Raw genomic sequence first — 18345 nt, forward strand, 5'->3', positions numbered from 1 at the left:
CACCAGTGGGTGCCTTCACATCTCCAGCTTCAGTCTCGCCTGTAGCTGCAAGAAGGTTAAAAGCGCACAAGTGATCTGTCTTTGGTCAAAGGAATTGCTGGAGCAGTAGGACGCAGAGCAATATCTAGCAGCTGTAGACGATGTTCGGGGAAGAGATAATTCTGTTTTCAGCACAGGGAGTGAGAATGAGCTCAGTCCGGCTCCCAGCAGAATCCATCCTGGTTTGGTTATTGTTGACTGTGCGTCTGAGGCTCTTTGGATCGCACGTGAAAAAAAAAACAATTGTTCACATCGTGTGACTTCCACGAGAGGAAGGGAAGATATCATTTTTAAAAATATCAGGACTAATATCAGGATTTGGGTCTGGGGCCTCATACTTATCAAATTATTAAAATAATAGTTATTTAAATATCAGATTGTGTTTCTGCAACATTTTGTGCACAGTACGCCATCTTTATCTAAAAATAAAACAGTCACAACGAGGCCTTTATATGCAGTCTGGGGTATTTTTCCCTTTTATATTTTTGCCACTTTATATCGAACCTGTTATACTCCCAGAAGTGCACAGTAGATTGTACTTAATAAAAATGTACAATTCACCACTGGTATAAACAGATGTGTGCCGTGTCTGCCTTTGTAAGCATTTGTTTAAAAAATAAGGTCACAATACGATAAAAACACAGAAAGCACAAACTTAATAATACATCGATACAAGATACAAAAGTAGCTATCCTTTGAAAACAGAGAAAACCTTTATATCTACAAAAAACTTGACATTTGTATGTATTTTTGAATTACAAAGCAGACAGAGTAGTCCCTTAATTCAAAGACCAGATCTTGGCCAAAACAAGACAATCAGACGTGAGCTGACTTCAGAACAGGAGCCTTTGCTTCGTCATTTATTGAGCTTTTGATCAACGTCTGAATGAAACAGATTCGCTATTTTGACTATTTGATTCAAGTACCTTCCTTCGAGACGGAGTCAAACCAGAAATCTAAGGATTCCCAGCTGTTTCCACTACAGTCCTCCACTCTACCAGCTGAGCTTTCGAAGGAATGTCAGGTGCTGCTCTCTGTCACATACTGCCCAATGTTGTGCAATGTTCCGGATGATTTAAATCACAGATCGACATCGTTTCCAACTTGTTTCCTTAGTCTTTTTTACCTTGAATTTAACCCACGAACCAGGATTCTACTGTATAAACTTCCAGGGATATTACAAAATGTTTGATGAGGCATCAATCATTCCAGGCGGAAATGGACTCATTTTTTTTCTCGGGGGATCATATTAAACATTTCATTTGGATCGAGTAGAGGATCACCATGAGGAACAAAACTAAGTTTCATTATGTGTTTATTAGAAGCTTTATCACAGCTAATGCATGTAAAGCCTTTAGTATGCGACAGTGAGAGTTCAGTTATGCCTGGGAGTGAAGAGAACTGAAATTTAGTAAATTCATATTTAAATAGATTGCAAATCTTCTAAGTGTTCTGTCACTGCAAAATTACAGGAGTCTACCAGCTGCCAGACGTGCTTGTTTTGGAACTATTTCCAATAAGTATCACATTAGTAGTTGTGTGTCCTTACTGGTATCTTTTAAACTGTGAGGGACATTCGGTTATATACAAACGAGACAGAGACACAGTAATAATCCTATTTTACAGTGTCCTGCATTTTAATTTACTGATCAGATAAATTGAAATGTTCTGATTCAGAACCCCTGCAGTTCATACTAATTAGAACTCAACAATGCTCCTGAGTCCTGAGCACTACACTGAGCACACGTTCAGCTGGGCTCTGACTTTGTTCAGCATGACTTGTTGTTGCATTTGAGCTCAGAGCTGGAGATGATCTCCATATTCTACCGCACTAACTAGTCCGAAACATAGTACACAGTACACACTTTTTAAGTGAAGTCAGGTTGTTAAAAAATTAAACCAACGCCCTGTCACAGAATCATACCCCGGTCTCCCGCGCAACAAGCGGGGGTACTCAGCACTGTACTAACGAGGAGCGCTTGTCCTCAGCTCAGCGTGAGCTCTGTTTACTGTCAGCAGACATTTCCTCATTTCAAAAGACGTTTTCACCTGCTCTCAGCTTTTTATAGACGGTCATAAACGCTCAAGAAGTAATTCATTTCAGTTTGAAGTCTGTTTCTGTTGTCTCCGCTCTTGATGAAGAAAAGCCGTGCGTGTGAGACTCCCTCTCTGAAGACGTTTGCCGTCACCCTGCAAGAGAGAAGATCCATCAATCACCGAGGCAACCACTGAGACAATTAACATTAAACACGTGAAATGAGAGATGTTTTCTACCTAGGGATTTTATCGTTTCTACTCTAACTTCTTTGTCAGAAGTGGAATTTGAACAAACACCTCAAGGAGAAACTGCAACCTGAATGCAACGCCTTAGACCACCAACCATCCTGCCTGGGGCTTTTATATGGAATTATGTTTTATTTCTTTCTACTTGTTGAAAAGAAAAAAGTGAAATCATGTAATTAGGGAAATGTCTTTTGTTCATAGGGAAAACTAGTACGAGCAAATGTAAAGTTTAGAGCAGCGCTCAATAAAAACGATCAGAAACCGAAAGCGCTTCTTATGCGGATCAATATATTCCGATACCGCTGGTTCTGCAGAAGAAATAAGAATAGCCGAACTCCAAGCACTGTGTTGCCATTACGGCTACTCTGGCTGCAGCTGCTGTAAGACCTAGTCAGCCGGCACAGAAAGTTGTAGGAGGTCAGACTGGTTGGCACTGTCTAAATAACAGTGTGCGAATTTAAGCTTATGTATTACTATATACAATGTAATACATGCTCTAAAAGCGTTAATCCTGCACTGGCTGCTATTTGAAACGCCTTCATCAAAGACGCGAATTAGAGATTTATGCAGCTGGCTTTTATGCTTCACAATACATTGCAATCAGGAAAATAAACCAATTAGAATAATGCAAAACAATGTCTGTTCTTAAAAATGATAGTTGTTTTACACTGACGTCGCTCTTTATGAGATAATCCAGATTGTGAAGACAACTGCACCCTAGCAGATCAAAATATTACACAAAGGCTGTAAAGCACACTCTGAATCGATCCGAAAATTTGATTTCCGCGAACCGTTTAGGCTCCAACAGGGAACTTGGCGCTTCTCCTGCAAAGCATTTACTTTACTGGTGCTTTTAACAGACCGTTTTATTTAGCTCGTCAGGATGGCTGAGTGGTCTAAGGTGCCAAATTTAAGAACTTTTGTCTTTCCTTGCTTGGGTGTCCCGGTCCTCTGAATAGACGGGTGGGTTCATATCCCACTCCTTACAGCTACTATCTTGCATGTTTTCCGACTGTTGTGCTCGCTAACACGGAAAAAATGGAGAAACCAGTTTGCGGGCACATGATAGGCAGGGAAATGCTTCGTGAACTCTTCAACGTGATCAGCAGAAAGTCAAATAGGCTTCGAATTCTGCCTTAAGAACTGTTTGGGCTGCCTGTAATCTGGAAAGATTTACTGCAAGGTATGCATTCAAATGTGAGAGACCATAATAAAAAAAAAAACAGAAGAAGATTTATTAAAACATTGTTTTCCTTGCAGTTTCTCCTGTATTTCACTAAATGTGGCATTGTGAAATCAACCTGTAGCCCTACGGAATGCAGTCACTCTCCCAGTGACAGCGGCAAGAGCCGAGATGATAACAGTATATCAGAGCTCGAACAGAGTAGAACATTTATATTAAACTTTCCTATGTGCCTGGCCTTACTGAAGTATTTGTAGCTGTATTTCAGCTTCTGTCTATTTCTATATTTTACAGTAGATAGTGTTTAGCCAGAGAAGAGAGATACAAGCGCTATACCCCCACAGTAACCCTCGATTCCAATAACCTTAACTAAAGCAGGAAGATCAGTTTCTGCTCGACACAGCTGTTTTCTGAACTGCAAATCTCCAACACTGACTGGAGGGGCTGTGTGTCCAGGCTGAGCGGTTATACAGTGCCTTGCGAAAGTATTCGGCCCCCTTGAACTTTTCAACCTTTTGCCACATTTCAGGCTTCAAACATAAAGATATAAATTTTTTATTTTATGTGAAGAATCACCAACAAGTGGGACACAATTGTGAAGTGGAACGAAATCTATTGGATTTTTGAAACTTTTTTAACTAATAAAAAAATGAAAAGTGGGGCGTGCAAAATTATTCGGCCCCCTTGCGTTAATACTTTGTAGAGCCACCTTTTGCTGCGATTACAGCTGCAAGTCGCTTGGGGTATGTCTCTATCAGTTTTGCACATCGAGAGACTGAAATTCTTGCCCATTCTTCCTTGCAAAACAGCTCGAGCTCAGTGAGGTTGGATGGAGAGCGTTTGTGAACAGCAGTTTTCAGCTCTTTCCACAGATTCTCGATTGGATTCAGGTCTGGACTTTGACTTGGCCATTCAAACACCTGGATACGTTTATTTGTGAACCATTCCTTTGTAGATTTTGCTGTATGTTTGGGATCATTGTCTTGTTGGAAGATAAATCTCCGTCCCAGTTTCAGGTCTTTTGCAGACTCCAACAGGTTTTCATCCAGAATGGTCCTGTATTTGGCTGCATCCATCTTCCCCTCAATTTTAACCATCTTCCCTGTCCCTGCTGAAGAAAAGCAGGCCCAAACCATGATGCTGCCACCACCATGTTTGACAGTGGGGATGGTGTGTTGAGGGTGATGAGCTGTGTTGCTTTTACGCCAAACATATCGTTTTGCATTGTGGCCAAAAAGTTCGATTTTGGTTTCATCTGACCAGAGCACCTTCTTCCACATGTTTGGGGTGTCTCCCAGGTGGCTTGTGGCAAACTTTAGACGAGACTTTTTATGGATATCTTTGAGAAATGGCTTTCTTCTTGCCACTCTTCCATAAAGGCCAGATTTGTGCAGTGTAAGACTGATTGTTGTCCTATGGACAGACTCTCCCACCTCAGCTGTAGTTCTCTGCAGTTCATCCAGAGTGATCATGGGCCTCTTGGCTGCATCTCTGATCAGTCTTCTCCTTGTCTGAGCTGAAAGTTTAGAGGGACGGCCAGGTCTTGGTAGATTTGCAGTGGTCTGATACTCCTTCCATTTCAAGATGATCGCTTGCACAGTGCTCCTTGGGATGTTTGAAGCTTGGGAAATCTTTTTGTATCCAAATCCGGCTTTAAACTTCTCCACAACAGTATTACGGACCTGCCTGGTGTGTTCCTTGGTCTTCATGATGCTCTTTGCGCTTTCAACAGAACCTTGAGACTATCACAGAGCAGGTGCATTTATACAGAGACTTGATTACACACAGGTGGATTCTATTTATCACCATCAGTCATTTAGGACAACATTGGATCATTCAGAGATCCTCGCTGAACTTCTGGAGTGAGTTTGCTGCACTGAAAGTAAAGGGGCCGAATAATTTTGCACGCCCCACTTTCAATTTTTTATTTGTTAAAAAAGTTTCAAAAATCCAATAGATTTCGTTCCACTTCACAATTGTGTCCCACTTGTTGGTGATTCTTCACATAAAATAAAAAATTTATATCTTTATGTTTGAAGCCTGAAATGTGGCAAAAGGTTGAAAAGTTCAAGGGGGCCGAATACTTTCGCAAGGCACTGTATGAGAAAAGACTCAGCGAGCTGCAGGTGCGGCTCATTACTCTGCGCTCCCCATGCGGAATGCGCGCATCCTCCCTCCTTTATTACCTTCATACACTCCTCTCAAACCACAGCAAACTCGGTGAACATTTACTGGGTCTTTCTTTCCGAGATCACAGGCAGAAACAATAAACACGCGAAAAACAGGAAGGTATTCCTGATCGTAGGCGAAGATGCGCAAAAAAAAAATAGTTATGGCAATGTTGTTACAAAATGAACTTTTTTATTTCATTCGAGCTGTAAATTTGAAAATGTTTTATTTTCAATTATCTAAATAATACAAAACACAATCACTCATCGTAAGCGTCTGACCATTGATATTCCGGAATTATAAGCCCGTACACAGGCATTGCGAAATCAAACGCTCACAAGCAATTCAACGAATATGATGCCTTTCAGGGGCCGAATATTAGATACGAGTCATCGTGCGGAGCTTTTTCCTCCTCTACCGCAGTCTTTGCTTCGGACCGCCCCTTTGCCGCATGTGCGCTTTATTTTCGATTTTCGAATATCTTGAAGAAGTCTGGCAAGCGAGGACTGCTGGATTATTGACGTGTAAACATTGGTTCAAAATCAACATCCTCTGCTATTGCCGTTGCTTCTTTGATAGTATCTTCAAATTCCTCATCTGACTTTCAATATCGAGGGATATTGTGCATAATACCATACTATCTGTAGCTTTCTTTTGATCACCTGTTTTATTAAAATGCCAGCCTCTTTTACAGTTATTATAGATGTTTGGCAAGGTGTAATATCCTCCCTCGCATCCTCAGCTAAAATATTTTAAAAGTACAACAAAATTACATTATATTGAACAGCACTAGGTTAACATTTAGAATTCAAATTAAGGTAAATATACGAAAATATTAAAATATAACTCCGGCGATCTGTCGTTTTTGCTTGTCAAGTTCTCAGATAATTTTGCATTGTATTTTTAATTATTTTAGCTGAGGATGCAACAGGAGTATAAGTGAATTTTCCCGCCACACATTGGGACATAAATTTCCATGGGTAAATACTATCTGCTTTAAAGTTTCCCTTGTCGGTAATTATTGGAAATTCCCGGTAATGTTGACTCTACCGCAGTCTTTACCTCTGACCAACCCTCAATTGTTTACTACTGCAAATATCAAAATAGTTAAGGTTTTGCGGACAAATTAAATATCTGTGGTGATGATGTTCACTATGGGAGGAAGTGCGTCCCTGGGTGGGCTCAAAACACCCAACGTTGGGTAAGAGCCGAACACGCCAAACAAATGCTTACCTGCCGCTTTTTGCCATTTACATACTTTTGGTGAACACAAAATTCGCTCACATTTCATCTTTCGTAAGATATAAAATTTTAAAAAGTTCCACAAAGGAAATGAATACATGCATTAAACCAAATCAAGCCCTCTGTGAGTGTCCCAAATGATCTGTTCTGTAAAACAAGACAGGAAGAACGGTTTCGCTAGAATTTGAACGCACAGTTTCCTCTTTATTAAACAGGTGCTTTAACCAGCTAAACCACGGCGCCGGCAGAGCACTATGCTTACAGCTGCGTGGACATACCGCTCTGAGACATCTGCGGTATGCGCTGAGCAAGTTGCCTCCTTTTCATGCACTAGCAGCCTTGATACTAAGAGACAGGATGAGAAATGGCTTTTATCTGGCCATTTTCATATCCAAGGAGATCAATGTGCTTTCCGTGTACAACAGGGTGTCCTCTATACTCGCCACTGAAGCACAGGACACGCCTGGTGGATTGACATCATTCAAGCAAAATAGTGAAATGGCAGGTGGAAGAGGAAAATGACCATCAAGAAGAAAGATGATCTTGAGCGCGCCAACTCATGTTCGAAGGGGCTGACTTCCTCGACGAGGTGGCTGAGTGGTTAAGGTGATGGATTGCTAATCCATTGTGCTCTGCATGCATGGGATTGAATCCCATCCTTGTTGTCTTGAGCTTTTGACTTGTGATCCGTTTCTAAGTCGGGTTTGTGCACTTTTGCTACTGTAGTAGAGCAGTAATATTTCTAGCGTTGGCTGAACATGGCTTACAACAGTAGCTGACAGACAATAGTCTCTTAATATTTAAGACACCTGAAGAAGGCTCCACGGCCGAAACGTTGTGTTCTCTTTCTTCTTTTTTTCAGCATGGAATAAACCTATTACTTGTTGTTAATATTTAGGTTACACTTATGTTTTGTACTGCTTTCACCTGATATTAATAGTAGTCCTGATGAACGGTTTTGGGACATGGTGCATCTTGAAAAATGTTCTTGTTAATTTCAATTTGGAAAAACTGCACTCACCAGAAGCTGATACAGGTCATGTTTACATAATGCGCAATGCAATAGCAACGTTTGGAGTTGAATCTTGCTACGAGTCCTTACCTGTAACAGGAGGCGTTTTAGGACTTTTTTTTACCCCAGATAAAGCTATCAATTAATCTTACATTTCTACTATATCGGTATTAGCAACATTATCTTTACCTAGCACTAAATGTAGCTTTAAATAAGAGTAAATTTTAAAATATATGTAAAAGTAAATGCTATTCCATATATTGTAACTTTGTGGTATTTACAATGTTTATCTGAGGATGCAAGGGAAAGTATTATACCTTGGGAAACATCCAAGACAAAGGTAAAAGAGGCTCATATTTTAATAAAATGTTCGATCAAAAGAAAACCACAATCTGTATGACATTATCATTAATATCTCAAGATATCGACATTCAGTTGAAAGATTTGAAGAAACTCTCCAAGAAGCAACTCCAGTAGCGGAGTTTTGATTTGAACCGATGTTTGCACCTCAATAATCCATTAGTCCTCGAAAGAAACAAAGACAGGGATGTTTTGAGTGTCACCATGATCCTCTTCTCAATCCAAAAGAAAGGTTTTCTATGATCCTGATCCCACTAGCAAAAGAGTCAATTTCTGCCTGCACTGATATCCCTTCAAACGTTTTGTAAGATCTCTGGTAGAATATACAGTAGAATCCAGGTCTATTTCTTCTACTAAAAGAGACTATGGGAGTGAGTATTTTGATGTCGAACTGGGATTTAAATAGACAGAAACACTACACTACATTGGGCTACGCGTATGACAAAACGTAGGCGTTTGAGTCGACCTTTCCATAGCTCGGTTGCTACAGCGTAAAACTGTTTCAAAGAGCAGCGGGCGATTGTTATGTCGCTGTTTTGAATCCGGTTCGAAGGATGGTGTTTTCTTGTTCCTTAATTAAAATGTGAGAATATCGAATTTGTCTTTCACGTTTACGTTTACCGAACGCTCAGCAAACAGAGAAGCAGAGGCTCCTGTTCTGATCTATCCTCACGTCTGATTGTCTTGCTTTGACCTTTAAAATGTGCACTGTTGACTGTTCACTCTTCCTAACACAATTAAAGACCTGCGGAAAAAACTCGGCATCGGGAGCTTAGTTCAGTGGTAGCGCGCACGTACTCTATGAAGCGTCGTTTTCAATCGCCGGCGTCTCTACTCTGGATTCTTTCTGAACGCGATATCTTTCCTTCCTCTTGTGACTTCCCTCGTGTGTGAATTTCAGGGAGACACATAAACCCTTTGTCTGAAGAGACAAAAGAGACATTTTTTAAACCAGACAAAATGAAAGACGTAATAATTATAGACACGTACAAAACACGTGAATATAATTGAGAACATGTGGACCGGGGCGATGTATTACTAGTAGCGGCTCTGAGCTCACTGTAGTGCAGTTGAGTAAGAGGATAGTAGGGACAGTGGCGCAATGGATACTGTGTCTGATTCTAGCTCAGAAGTTTTTAGGTTCGATTCCTGCCTGGCTCGTGAAGCTTTTAAACCACGCTACTCAACACTGTCACCTAGTGTGTGCGGTCCTACACAACCTTACTATCGACTGGATGAGTCTCCAGTTCATTCCGCCTGTTTCACCACCGTTAATGTTGGACCACAGCCACAGATATGAGAAGACATACTGTTCCGAACAACTGTCTTAAATAATCACGTTGAAAAAGGTGACTAAGTTTTTTTTTTCTTTAACGTAGCCTTACATTTGCCTATAAAGTTTACACTATTTTCTGTAGCCACAAATCCCCAATATTTCTGCTGTTTCCTGAGAAACACGAGTATAGAGTTAAAACACAATAAATAATACCACAAATCTATTCAGTTAACACCCAGATGTGACAGGGGTAACTTGCATCCCCTTTAAATATGTATTTCTTTAATTTCAGTTCTCTTCCCTCCCCAAGATACCTGCAAATTCACTATCGCGTATTAAAGGCTGTACATGCATTACCTGTAATACAGCTACTAACAAAGATATCCATTAAAGTTAATTATTAATAAATAATACTATTATTCATAAAGACATGTATTCATAAGATTCATCATGAATAGCTGTAGTGTCTGGAAAGCAACTGTAGTTAAATATAGAAAAAAAGAGTTGTAGTTATTGAGGTAATTTCAGGTAGAATGCAAGAACTAAAGTTAACTAGTCCCACAGTAATGCATGGGGTCCTTTCAATAGAAAAAAAAATAATTGTATCCTGAAATCACAACAACCACAAAAGGAGAAGTATTCTGGGAACCTAGGTAAATCCCTGTAGTAGTTGAACAACTATAAAAACAAACAAAAAACTTGAAAACATAAAGAAAAAGAACATTAAAAACATATCTGGGAAACAACAAAAACACAGAATCTAACTGTGAGAGCCTTTTCAAATTTTTGGTACTGCATCGTGCTCCTCTCGTCTAATAAGATATCTCGGTAATATCTTTCTAAGAAAATAATTACCCGGTGATATCGACTCAGGTACTCAGTTGTTACGTGCTGTAATTCGATACATGCAAAGCATATGTATTCCCTCCAATTATCAATAAGGTATTAAACATTACATGCCACTTTTTCTCTAGCTGATGTTCATGTTGGATCAGTGAGAAAGGCATACCTGGTTGTGCTTGAACCAGCACCTTACTTTAATTTTAGTCCCGACCTGACCACACTAAGCAATTGTACCACAGAGACTCCAACAGGTTGGTTTTCTCCATTTACAGTTTTTGGGAAAAAAATAATCTGCATTTTTAAGCAAGATTGTATTTCAAATTTCACAAATTGTAAGTATTTCTAGAAAAACGCTGTTTCAGAAAGAAACTGAGTAGACGGGAATAGTCCAGTCAGTAGAATATTGAACTTCTCATCTCAGGGTCCCTATTCAGGCGGCTGATTTTCTTGCAACTACTTATTCCATGCTGAAACGAGAAGGAAACACATTACAGCAGAGGAGCCTTCTTTGGGTGTGATACAGAATAAACCTTTATTTGTTTCTTCCAAATTAATTTAAACCTCATCTCCAGCACCTAAACTCGTCAGTTGCTTTCAGTAGCTAAAGACACAGACCATACTGCTCCAGGTGAGGTTCAAAACCACAACCTCAGCATGACTACAGTGTGCACTGCTGTATAAGCACCGCGCGCAGACCAATTGCACCACTGGAGCTGTATACCTCCCGCTCCTCATACAGACTGCCGCAGCAAGAAAATAGGGTTTTGGTTGTGGATCCATCTCCACATGGGGGAAAGGGACAGTAAAATAGCAAGGAAAATACAAGAGAAGAAACTGAAAGAATTGTGCTCACTGCAAAGTAGGAAGGAAAGAGGTGGCCAGATACATAAAACAGCTCGGTGGATAATTTGTAACGACGATAACAATTTTTTTAACTAAGTAGCCTTAATGGCAACACAGTGTTAGGAGTTCGGCTTTTCTTATTTCTTCTGCAGAACCAGCAGTATCGGAATATACTGATCCGCATAAGAAGCGCTTTCAGTTTCTGATCGATTTTATTGAGCACTGCTCTAAACTTTACATTTGCTCGTGCTAGTTTTCCCCATGAAAAAAATACATTTCTCTAATTACATGATTTCACTTTTTTTCTTATCAACTAGGAAAAATAAATAAAATATAATTAAGTATAAGAGACACGCGTTGGATGGTTGGACTTCAAACTGAAATTAATTACTACTTGAGCATTTATGACAGTCTTTAAAAAGCTGAGAGAAGGCGTATAGTATAGTCAGTAGTATAGAGCGACACCTTTCGTCAAACTTTCCGACAGGCTGTACATGCATACCTGTAATACAGCTACTAACAAAGATATACATTAAAGTTAATTATTAATAAATAATACTATTATTCATAAAGACGCGCATTCATAAGATTCATCGTGAATAGTTGTGGTGTCTGGAAAGCAACTGTAGTTAAATATAGAAAAAAAGAGTTGCAGTTATTGAGGTAATTTCAGGTAGAATGAAAGACCTAAAGTTAACACAACAACCACAAAACGAGAAGTCTTCCGGGAACCTAGGTAAATCCCTCTAGTAGTCTAACAACTAAAAAAACAAACGAACAAATGAAACAACCTCAAAACATAAAGAAAAAGAACACTAAAAACATATCTGGGGAACAACAAAAATACAGAATCTAACTGCGAGAGCTTTTTCAAGTTTTCAGTACTCCATCGTGCTCCTCTCATCTAAGTAGGTATCTCTCAGGTCATTTGGAGGTCCACAGCTGATAGTAATTTAAGTAAGTAGCTGAGTCTGCATGTGTGGGCTGCAAAAGAATGAGGAAAGGTTTATTCCATGCTGAAATGTGTAGGAAACAATGTTTTGGCTGTGGAACCTTCTTTGGGTGTGATACGGAATAAACCTTTACTTGTTTCCTTATCTCCAGCAAATACCTAAAAGCACTCTAATTGCCACCCAGCTCCAGGTGAGGCTCAAACTCACAACCTCAGCATGACTCCGCAATGCACGGCTGTATAAGTACCGCACGCAGACCGATTGCACAACTGGAGCTGTGCTGCTCACTCTCCTCATACAGACTTAAGCTTCAGAAACACAGGGTCAAAACAGGGTTTCGGTTGTGGATCCATCTCCACATGGGGGGAAGGGACAGTAAAATAGCAAGGAAAATACAAGAGAAGAAACTGGAAGAATCGTGCTCACTGTAAAGAAGGAAGGAAAGAGGTGGGCGGATACATAAAACAGCTCGGCGGATAATTTGTAACGTCATTCTTTAGTGACAATCAGTAGACGGATTTCTCTTCATGTTCCGCTGTGCATTTTGATGTTTGTTCTCCCAGATCGGTTGGTTATATGAGATCAGCTGATACTAAATCGGACTAATCAGAATCAATACAATTGATGTCTGGCGAAGGCAAATAACCTTTGTACATGATCTGGAATGTGACTGGTTACATTTCTGCACAGTTACAACCCCCTTTATAAAGGTTGTGCACACTTATAAAACCATGGCATTGAAAGTTTTTTATTATTGTTCCAAAAAATGTTCAATTTGTTTTCTTTCTTAAATGTTGTTGATTAAAAGATCTTATTAAATGTGAAAAACTCTGATTGTGAAAAGGTCAAAATGTTAGTGAAAAAATGTGTAATGTGAGGAAAGATGGATTGTGGGAGCCCCTTGACTCCTCATGTCGTTCTGTATTTCTCTCACATTCTACTGGGAGTGGTGCCGTCGCTTCTGGATAAAGTCTGTCAGTGGTCATTCCAGACGGGTCAGGTATGTCTGCGCTTTGGCACAAGAAGAGACATGTGACTTGCGAGGATCTCGACAGTGTCTATTTTCTTTAAGGTCCTGTATAGCTCAGTTGGTAGAGCATCAGGCTTTTAGTCTGAGGATCCAGGGTTCAAGTCCCTGTTCAGGCAGTTGTGCTTTTCTTAAGTCTATTGTGAATGTCATTATAAATCTTTATGGTGTCAGTCTCGTAAACTGAAGATCGTGGGTTCGAACTATGCCTGTTTTGTTTACCAAGACTTTACTTCTATATAGATATACTATCTATATCGTCAATTGTCTTGCAATGTAGAAATCTCTGTAATAAGAGGAAAAGAACGATCAGCAGTAGTTAATTATCCTTCAACAAACCAACAGGCGCATTCAACACACCAGCCTTCACCACTTGTCAGGAGGGCTGAGTGGTTTTAGGTGCCAGACTCAAGGACTCAATCATGTGTAGTGACAATTTTATGTTATTCACAGCAAAGATTTCTCTTCATGTTTATTAACGTGTAAATTATATGTTGGTTGTATGAGAACACTTTCTTCAAAAGTCCTGTCAATTAACAGTGGAGAGCTAGCTGACGTACGTCTTCATGAAAACTCTCTTTAAGGCGATTACAAGTGTCTTGAACAGATCTGCGTCATATTTTTAAAAAATAAGTTCACAATACGATAAAAACAGAGAAAGCACAAACCTGATATAACGAATCAAAATCAAAACCAAATCATAAAGCCAATTAAGTACCTAACTTTTGAAAACAAACAACACTTTATCTACAAAAAACTTGACATATGTATCTATTTTTGAATTACAAAGCAGACAGAGCAGTCCCTGAATTCAAAGAACAGATTAGTTAAAAGCCCTTCCACCAATTTAGATTGATCTCGGTCAGAACAAGACCATCAGACGTGAGGGGAATTCGGAACAGGAGCCTCTGCTTCGTCGTTTATTGAGCTTCTGATCAACTTGTGAGTGATAGTTATTTATTGTCTTTGATTAAAGTACACAAAAGTTGCCTTTCTTCAAGCCAGAGTCAAACCAGCAACCTAAGGATTTCCAGGTGTTCCTACTACAGTCCTCCACTCTACCATCTGAGCTATTGAAGGGATAACAGGAGCTGTTTCCTCGCACACACTGGCCAATGTAGTGAAATGTTCCAGGTTATTTAAATCCCAGTAAGACATCAAGTTTCCAACTCTTTTCCTTAGTCTTGGTTACCTTGAATTTAAGCTACGAACCAGGATTCTACTGTATACACTTCCAGGGATATTACAAAATGTTTGGTGGGGCATCAATCATTCCAGGCGGAAATTGACTCTTTTCTTTCTCGAGGGATCATATTAAACCTTTCATTTGGATCGAGAACAGGATCGGCATGAGACACAAAACATACCTGTCTTTTTTCTTAAAATCGAAGAATTCTTTAACTTAAGACAACAACGAACTCGGCCGCAGAAATCAGTCCACAGCTCCTTAATTAACCTGTTCTTAACTTCAAGGAACCCAATTCTGCGCCCTTTTGAGGTTACTGAAATAGAGGACAGACTGAAATGAAGAAATTCAGAAGCAGACTAAGCAGAACACTGGATCTACATTAGAATATTACCCTTTATAGTGGGAATAAAATTGTCGCGACATAATGAATTTACGCATCAGTTGCTTGGAATATCATTGTAATATTTAATTTGCTTTCCTGTCACACCACTTTTATTAATTATGAAGTTTATCAATACATGTTTATTTAAAACAATGTCATTTATTATTAATACACTTTAATTCCATTCTTATTAGAAGCTGTATCATAGATAATGCATGTAAAGCCTTCAGTATGCGATTGTGAGTTCAGTTATCCCAGGGAGTGAAGAGAACTGAAATTAAGTGAAATGACATTTAAATAGTGTAAGTCTTCAAAGTTCTCTCTCACTTCAGAATATTTACAAGAACATACCAGGCGTGGGGTTTGAACCCACAAGGACATTTGTTTATTGGATCTTAAATCCAACACCTTAACCACTCAGCCATCCTGGTCAACAGCAATTTTCTCTCCGTTCTTTAACATTTCAATTTGATTCAACAATTTAAAAAAATAAACCACTGCCCTTTCACAGAAACGTACCCCGTTCTGCCACGCACCAAACAGGGGTACTTAGCACTGTACTGAAGAGGAGCTGTTTACTGTCAGCAGACATTTCCTGATTTCGAAAGACGTTTTTGCCTGCTCTCAGCTTTTTAAAGACGGTCATAAACGCTCAAAAAGTAATTAATTTCAGTTTGAAGTCTGTTTCTTTTGTCTCTGCTCTTGATGAAGAAAAGCCGTGAATGGGAGACTCCCTCTCTGAAGAAGTTTGCCGTCACCCTGCAAGAGAGAAGATCCATCATTCACTGAGGCAACCACTGAGACAATTAACATTAAACACGTGAAATGCGAGATGCTTTCTACCTAGGGATTTTATCGTTTCTCCTTTGTCAGAAGTGGGATTTAAACAATGGTCTCCAGGAAAAGCTGCAACCTAAACGCAATGGGTGGGTGTCAGGGCCATACAACACTTCTTTACGCAGGGAGTGGCAGGGGTGGGATGTCAGGGCCTGACGATACTGCTTTACGCAGAGTGTGCCGGGGGTGGGATGTCAGGGCTTGACGACACTGCTTTATGCAGAGAGTGGAGGGGTGGGTGTCAGGGCCATAAGACACTGCTTTACACAGAGAGAGGTGGGGTTGGGATGTCAGGGCCATACGACATTGCTTTACGCAGAGAGTGGTGGAGGACGAATGTCAGGGTTGTACGACAATTCTTTACCCAGGGAGTGGCAAGGGTGGGATGTCAGGGCTTGACGACACTGCATTATGCAGAGAATGAAGGGGTGGGTGTCAGGGCCATACGACACTTCTTTATGCAGAGAGTGGTGGGGGTGGGTGTCAGGGTCGTACGACACTGCTTTACACAGAGAGCGGAGGAAGTGGGATATTAGAGCCTGACGACAGTTCTTTACGTAGAGAGTGGCGGGGATTGGATGTCAGGGCCTAACGACACTGCTTAATGCAGAGAGTGGAGGGTGGGTGTCAGGGCCATACGACACTTCTTTACGCAGGGAGTGGCAGGGATGGGATGTCAGGGCCTGAAGATACTGCTTTACGCAGATAGTGGCGGGGGTGGGATGTCAGGGCCATACGACAGTGCTTTACGCAGAGAGTGCGGGGGGTGGGAAGTTCAGGGCCATACAACAGTGCTTTACGCAGAGAGTGGAGGGGGTGGAATGTCAGAGCTTGACGTCACTGCTTTAAGCACAGAGTGGAGGGGTGGGTGTCAGGGCCATACGACACTTCTTTACGCAGAGAGTGGCGGGAGTGGGATGTCAGGGCTAGACGACACTGCTTTCTGCAGAGAGTGGTGGGGGTGTGATGTCAGGGCCATACGACAGTGCTTTACACAGAGAGTGGTGGGGGTGGGATGTCAGGGCCATATGAAACTGCTTTACACAGAGAGTGGCGGGGTTGGGATGTCAGGGCCATATGAAACTGCTTTACACAGAGAGTGGCGGGGTTGGGATGTCAGGGCCATATGAAACTGCTTTACACAGAGAGTGGCGGGGGTGGGATATCAGGGCCTGAAGATACTGCTTTTAGCAGAGAGAGGAGGAGGTGGGATACGACAGTGCTTTCCACTGAGAGTGGTGGGGGTGGGATGTCATGGCCATAAGACACTGCTTTATGCAGAGAGTTAAGGGATTGATGTCAAGGCCATACGACAGTGCTCCACTCAGGCCTTTGCTTGAATTTGTACTCCTCCTCTCTCTCCCTACCTCTCCCTTTTCCCCTCCCTACCTCTCTCCCTACCTCTACCTCTACCTCTCTGTGGGGCCAGCAGGGGGCGCTCACCTTTTGGTCTGTGTGGGTCCTATTGCCCCAGTATAGTGATGGGGGACACGATCCGGCCCACCAGCGACGAGCAGGTTACCAGATCTAGACAAAGGGGGCAACTCTTAGTCGTATGAGCTTAGTCACACATCGCAGCGATTAAAAAAACATAACAAACATATTATGTCCGTTACTAACGACTTTTTTTTCCTACATTGAAAGTCTCTTTCCTGGGTGATTTTCTAGCGTGACTGGGGCTCTTCATTTCTCCTCGGTGTCTCATCGCGGGCGGATTTAAAACAGACCACAGAACCTGCCGCTGCAGTGCTCTCGCTTAGGGGCTCTCATCCTGCATCATCAATCTTCCACAGGAGGGAGGGAGCCGGATTTCTGTCTGGAAAATAAACTCCAGAGTGAGAGAGAGAGAGCAGAGAGGAGTAGGGAGAGGTAGAAAGAGGTAGAGCGGTAGAGAGGTAGAGAGAGGGAGAGAGGTGGAGGGCGAGGGAGAGAGGGAGAGGTAGAGAGAGGGAGAGGTAGAGGTAGGGAGAGAGGTAGGAAGGGGAAAAGGGAGAGGTAGAGAGAGGGAGGAGGAGTACAAATTCAAGAAGGAGAAAATCCACAACATAACACAGGCGTCAGCATGCATGGGCTACAAAAGGAACAAGTAAAATGTTTCTTCCGGGCTGAAAAGAGAAGGAAGGAAAACACACCGTTGCGGCGCTACGACACGAAGACGCGCTTCATGCGAAATAAAAGCTGCTGAGCTAAATCAGGAAAGCGGTAACTATTAGGACTGCTCACTTTTCCTCAGGCTGGGACAGGAGAGCACACACTGTATTATTATTATTTAGAGACAGACTCACTGTTTGTTCCTCAGGCCGGGACAGGAAATCACACACTGTATTATTATTATTGAGAGAGAGGCTCACTGTCTGTTCCTCAGACTGGGACAGGAGATCAGACACTGTATTATTATTATAGTGAGACAGGCTCACTGTATGTTCCCCAGGCTGGGACAGGAGGTCATACATTATATTATTATTATAGAGAGACAGGCTCACTGTATGTTCCACAGGCTGGGACAGGAAATCACACTGTATTATTATTGAGAGACAGACTCACTGTCTTTTCCTCAGTCTAGGACAGTTGGTCGCATACTGTATTATTATTATTGAGAGACAGGCTCACTGTTCCTCATGCTGGGACAGTAGATCACACTGTATTATTATTATTATTATTATTATTATTATTATTATTATTATTATTATTATTATTATTACTCAGA

At 41.1% G+C, this 18345-nt stretch overlaps 1 non-coding gene across 1 annotated transcript; it reads left to right on the plus strand.

Moving 5' to 3' along the window:
• Positions 1–13276: 13276 nt before the first annotated feature.
• On the plus strand, positions 13277–13349 carry trnak-uuu (transfer RNA lysine (anticodon UUU)). Its single transcript has one exon. It is a non-coding gene; the product is annotated as a tRNA-Lys (tRNA).
• The last annotated feature ends 4996 nt before the right edge of the window (positions 13350–18345 follow it).

The sequence above is a fragment of the Lepisosteus oculatus genome, chromosome 14 (assembly GCF_040954835.1).
Source record: "Lepisosteus oculatus isolate fLepOcu1 chromosome 14, fLepOcu1.hap2, whole genome shotgun sequence".
Lineage (NCBI taxonomy): Eukaryota > Metazoa > Chordata > Actinopteri > Semionotiformes > Lepisosteidae > Lepisosteus > Lepisosteus oculatus.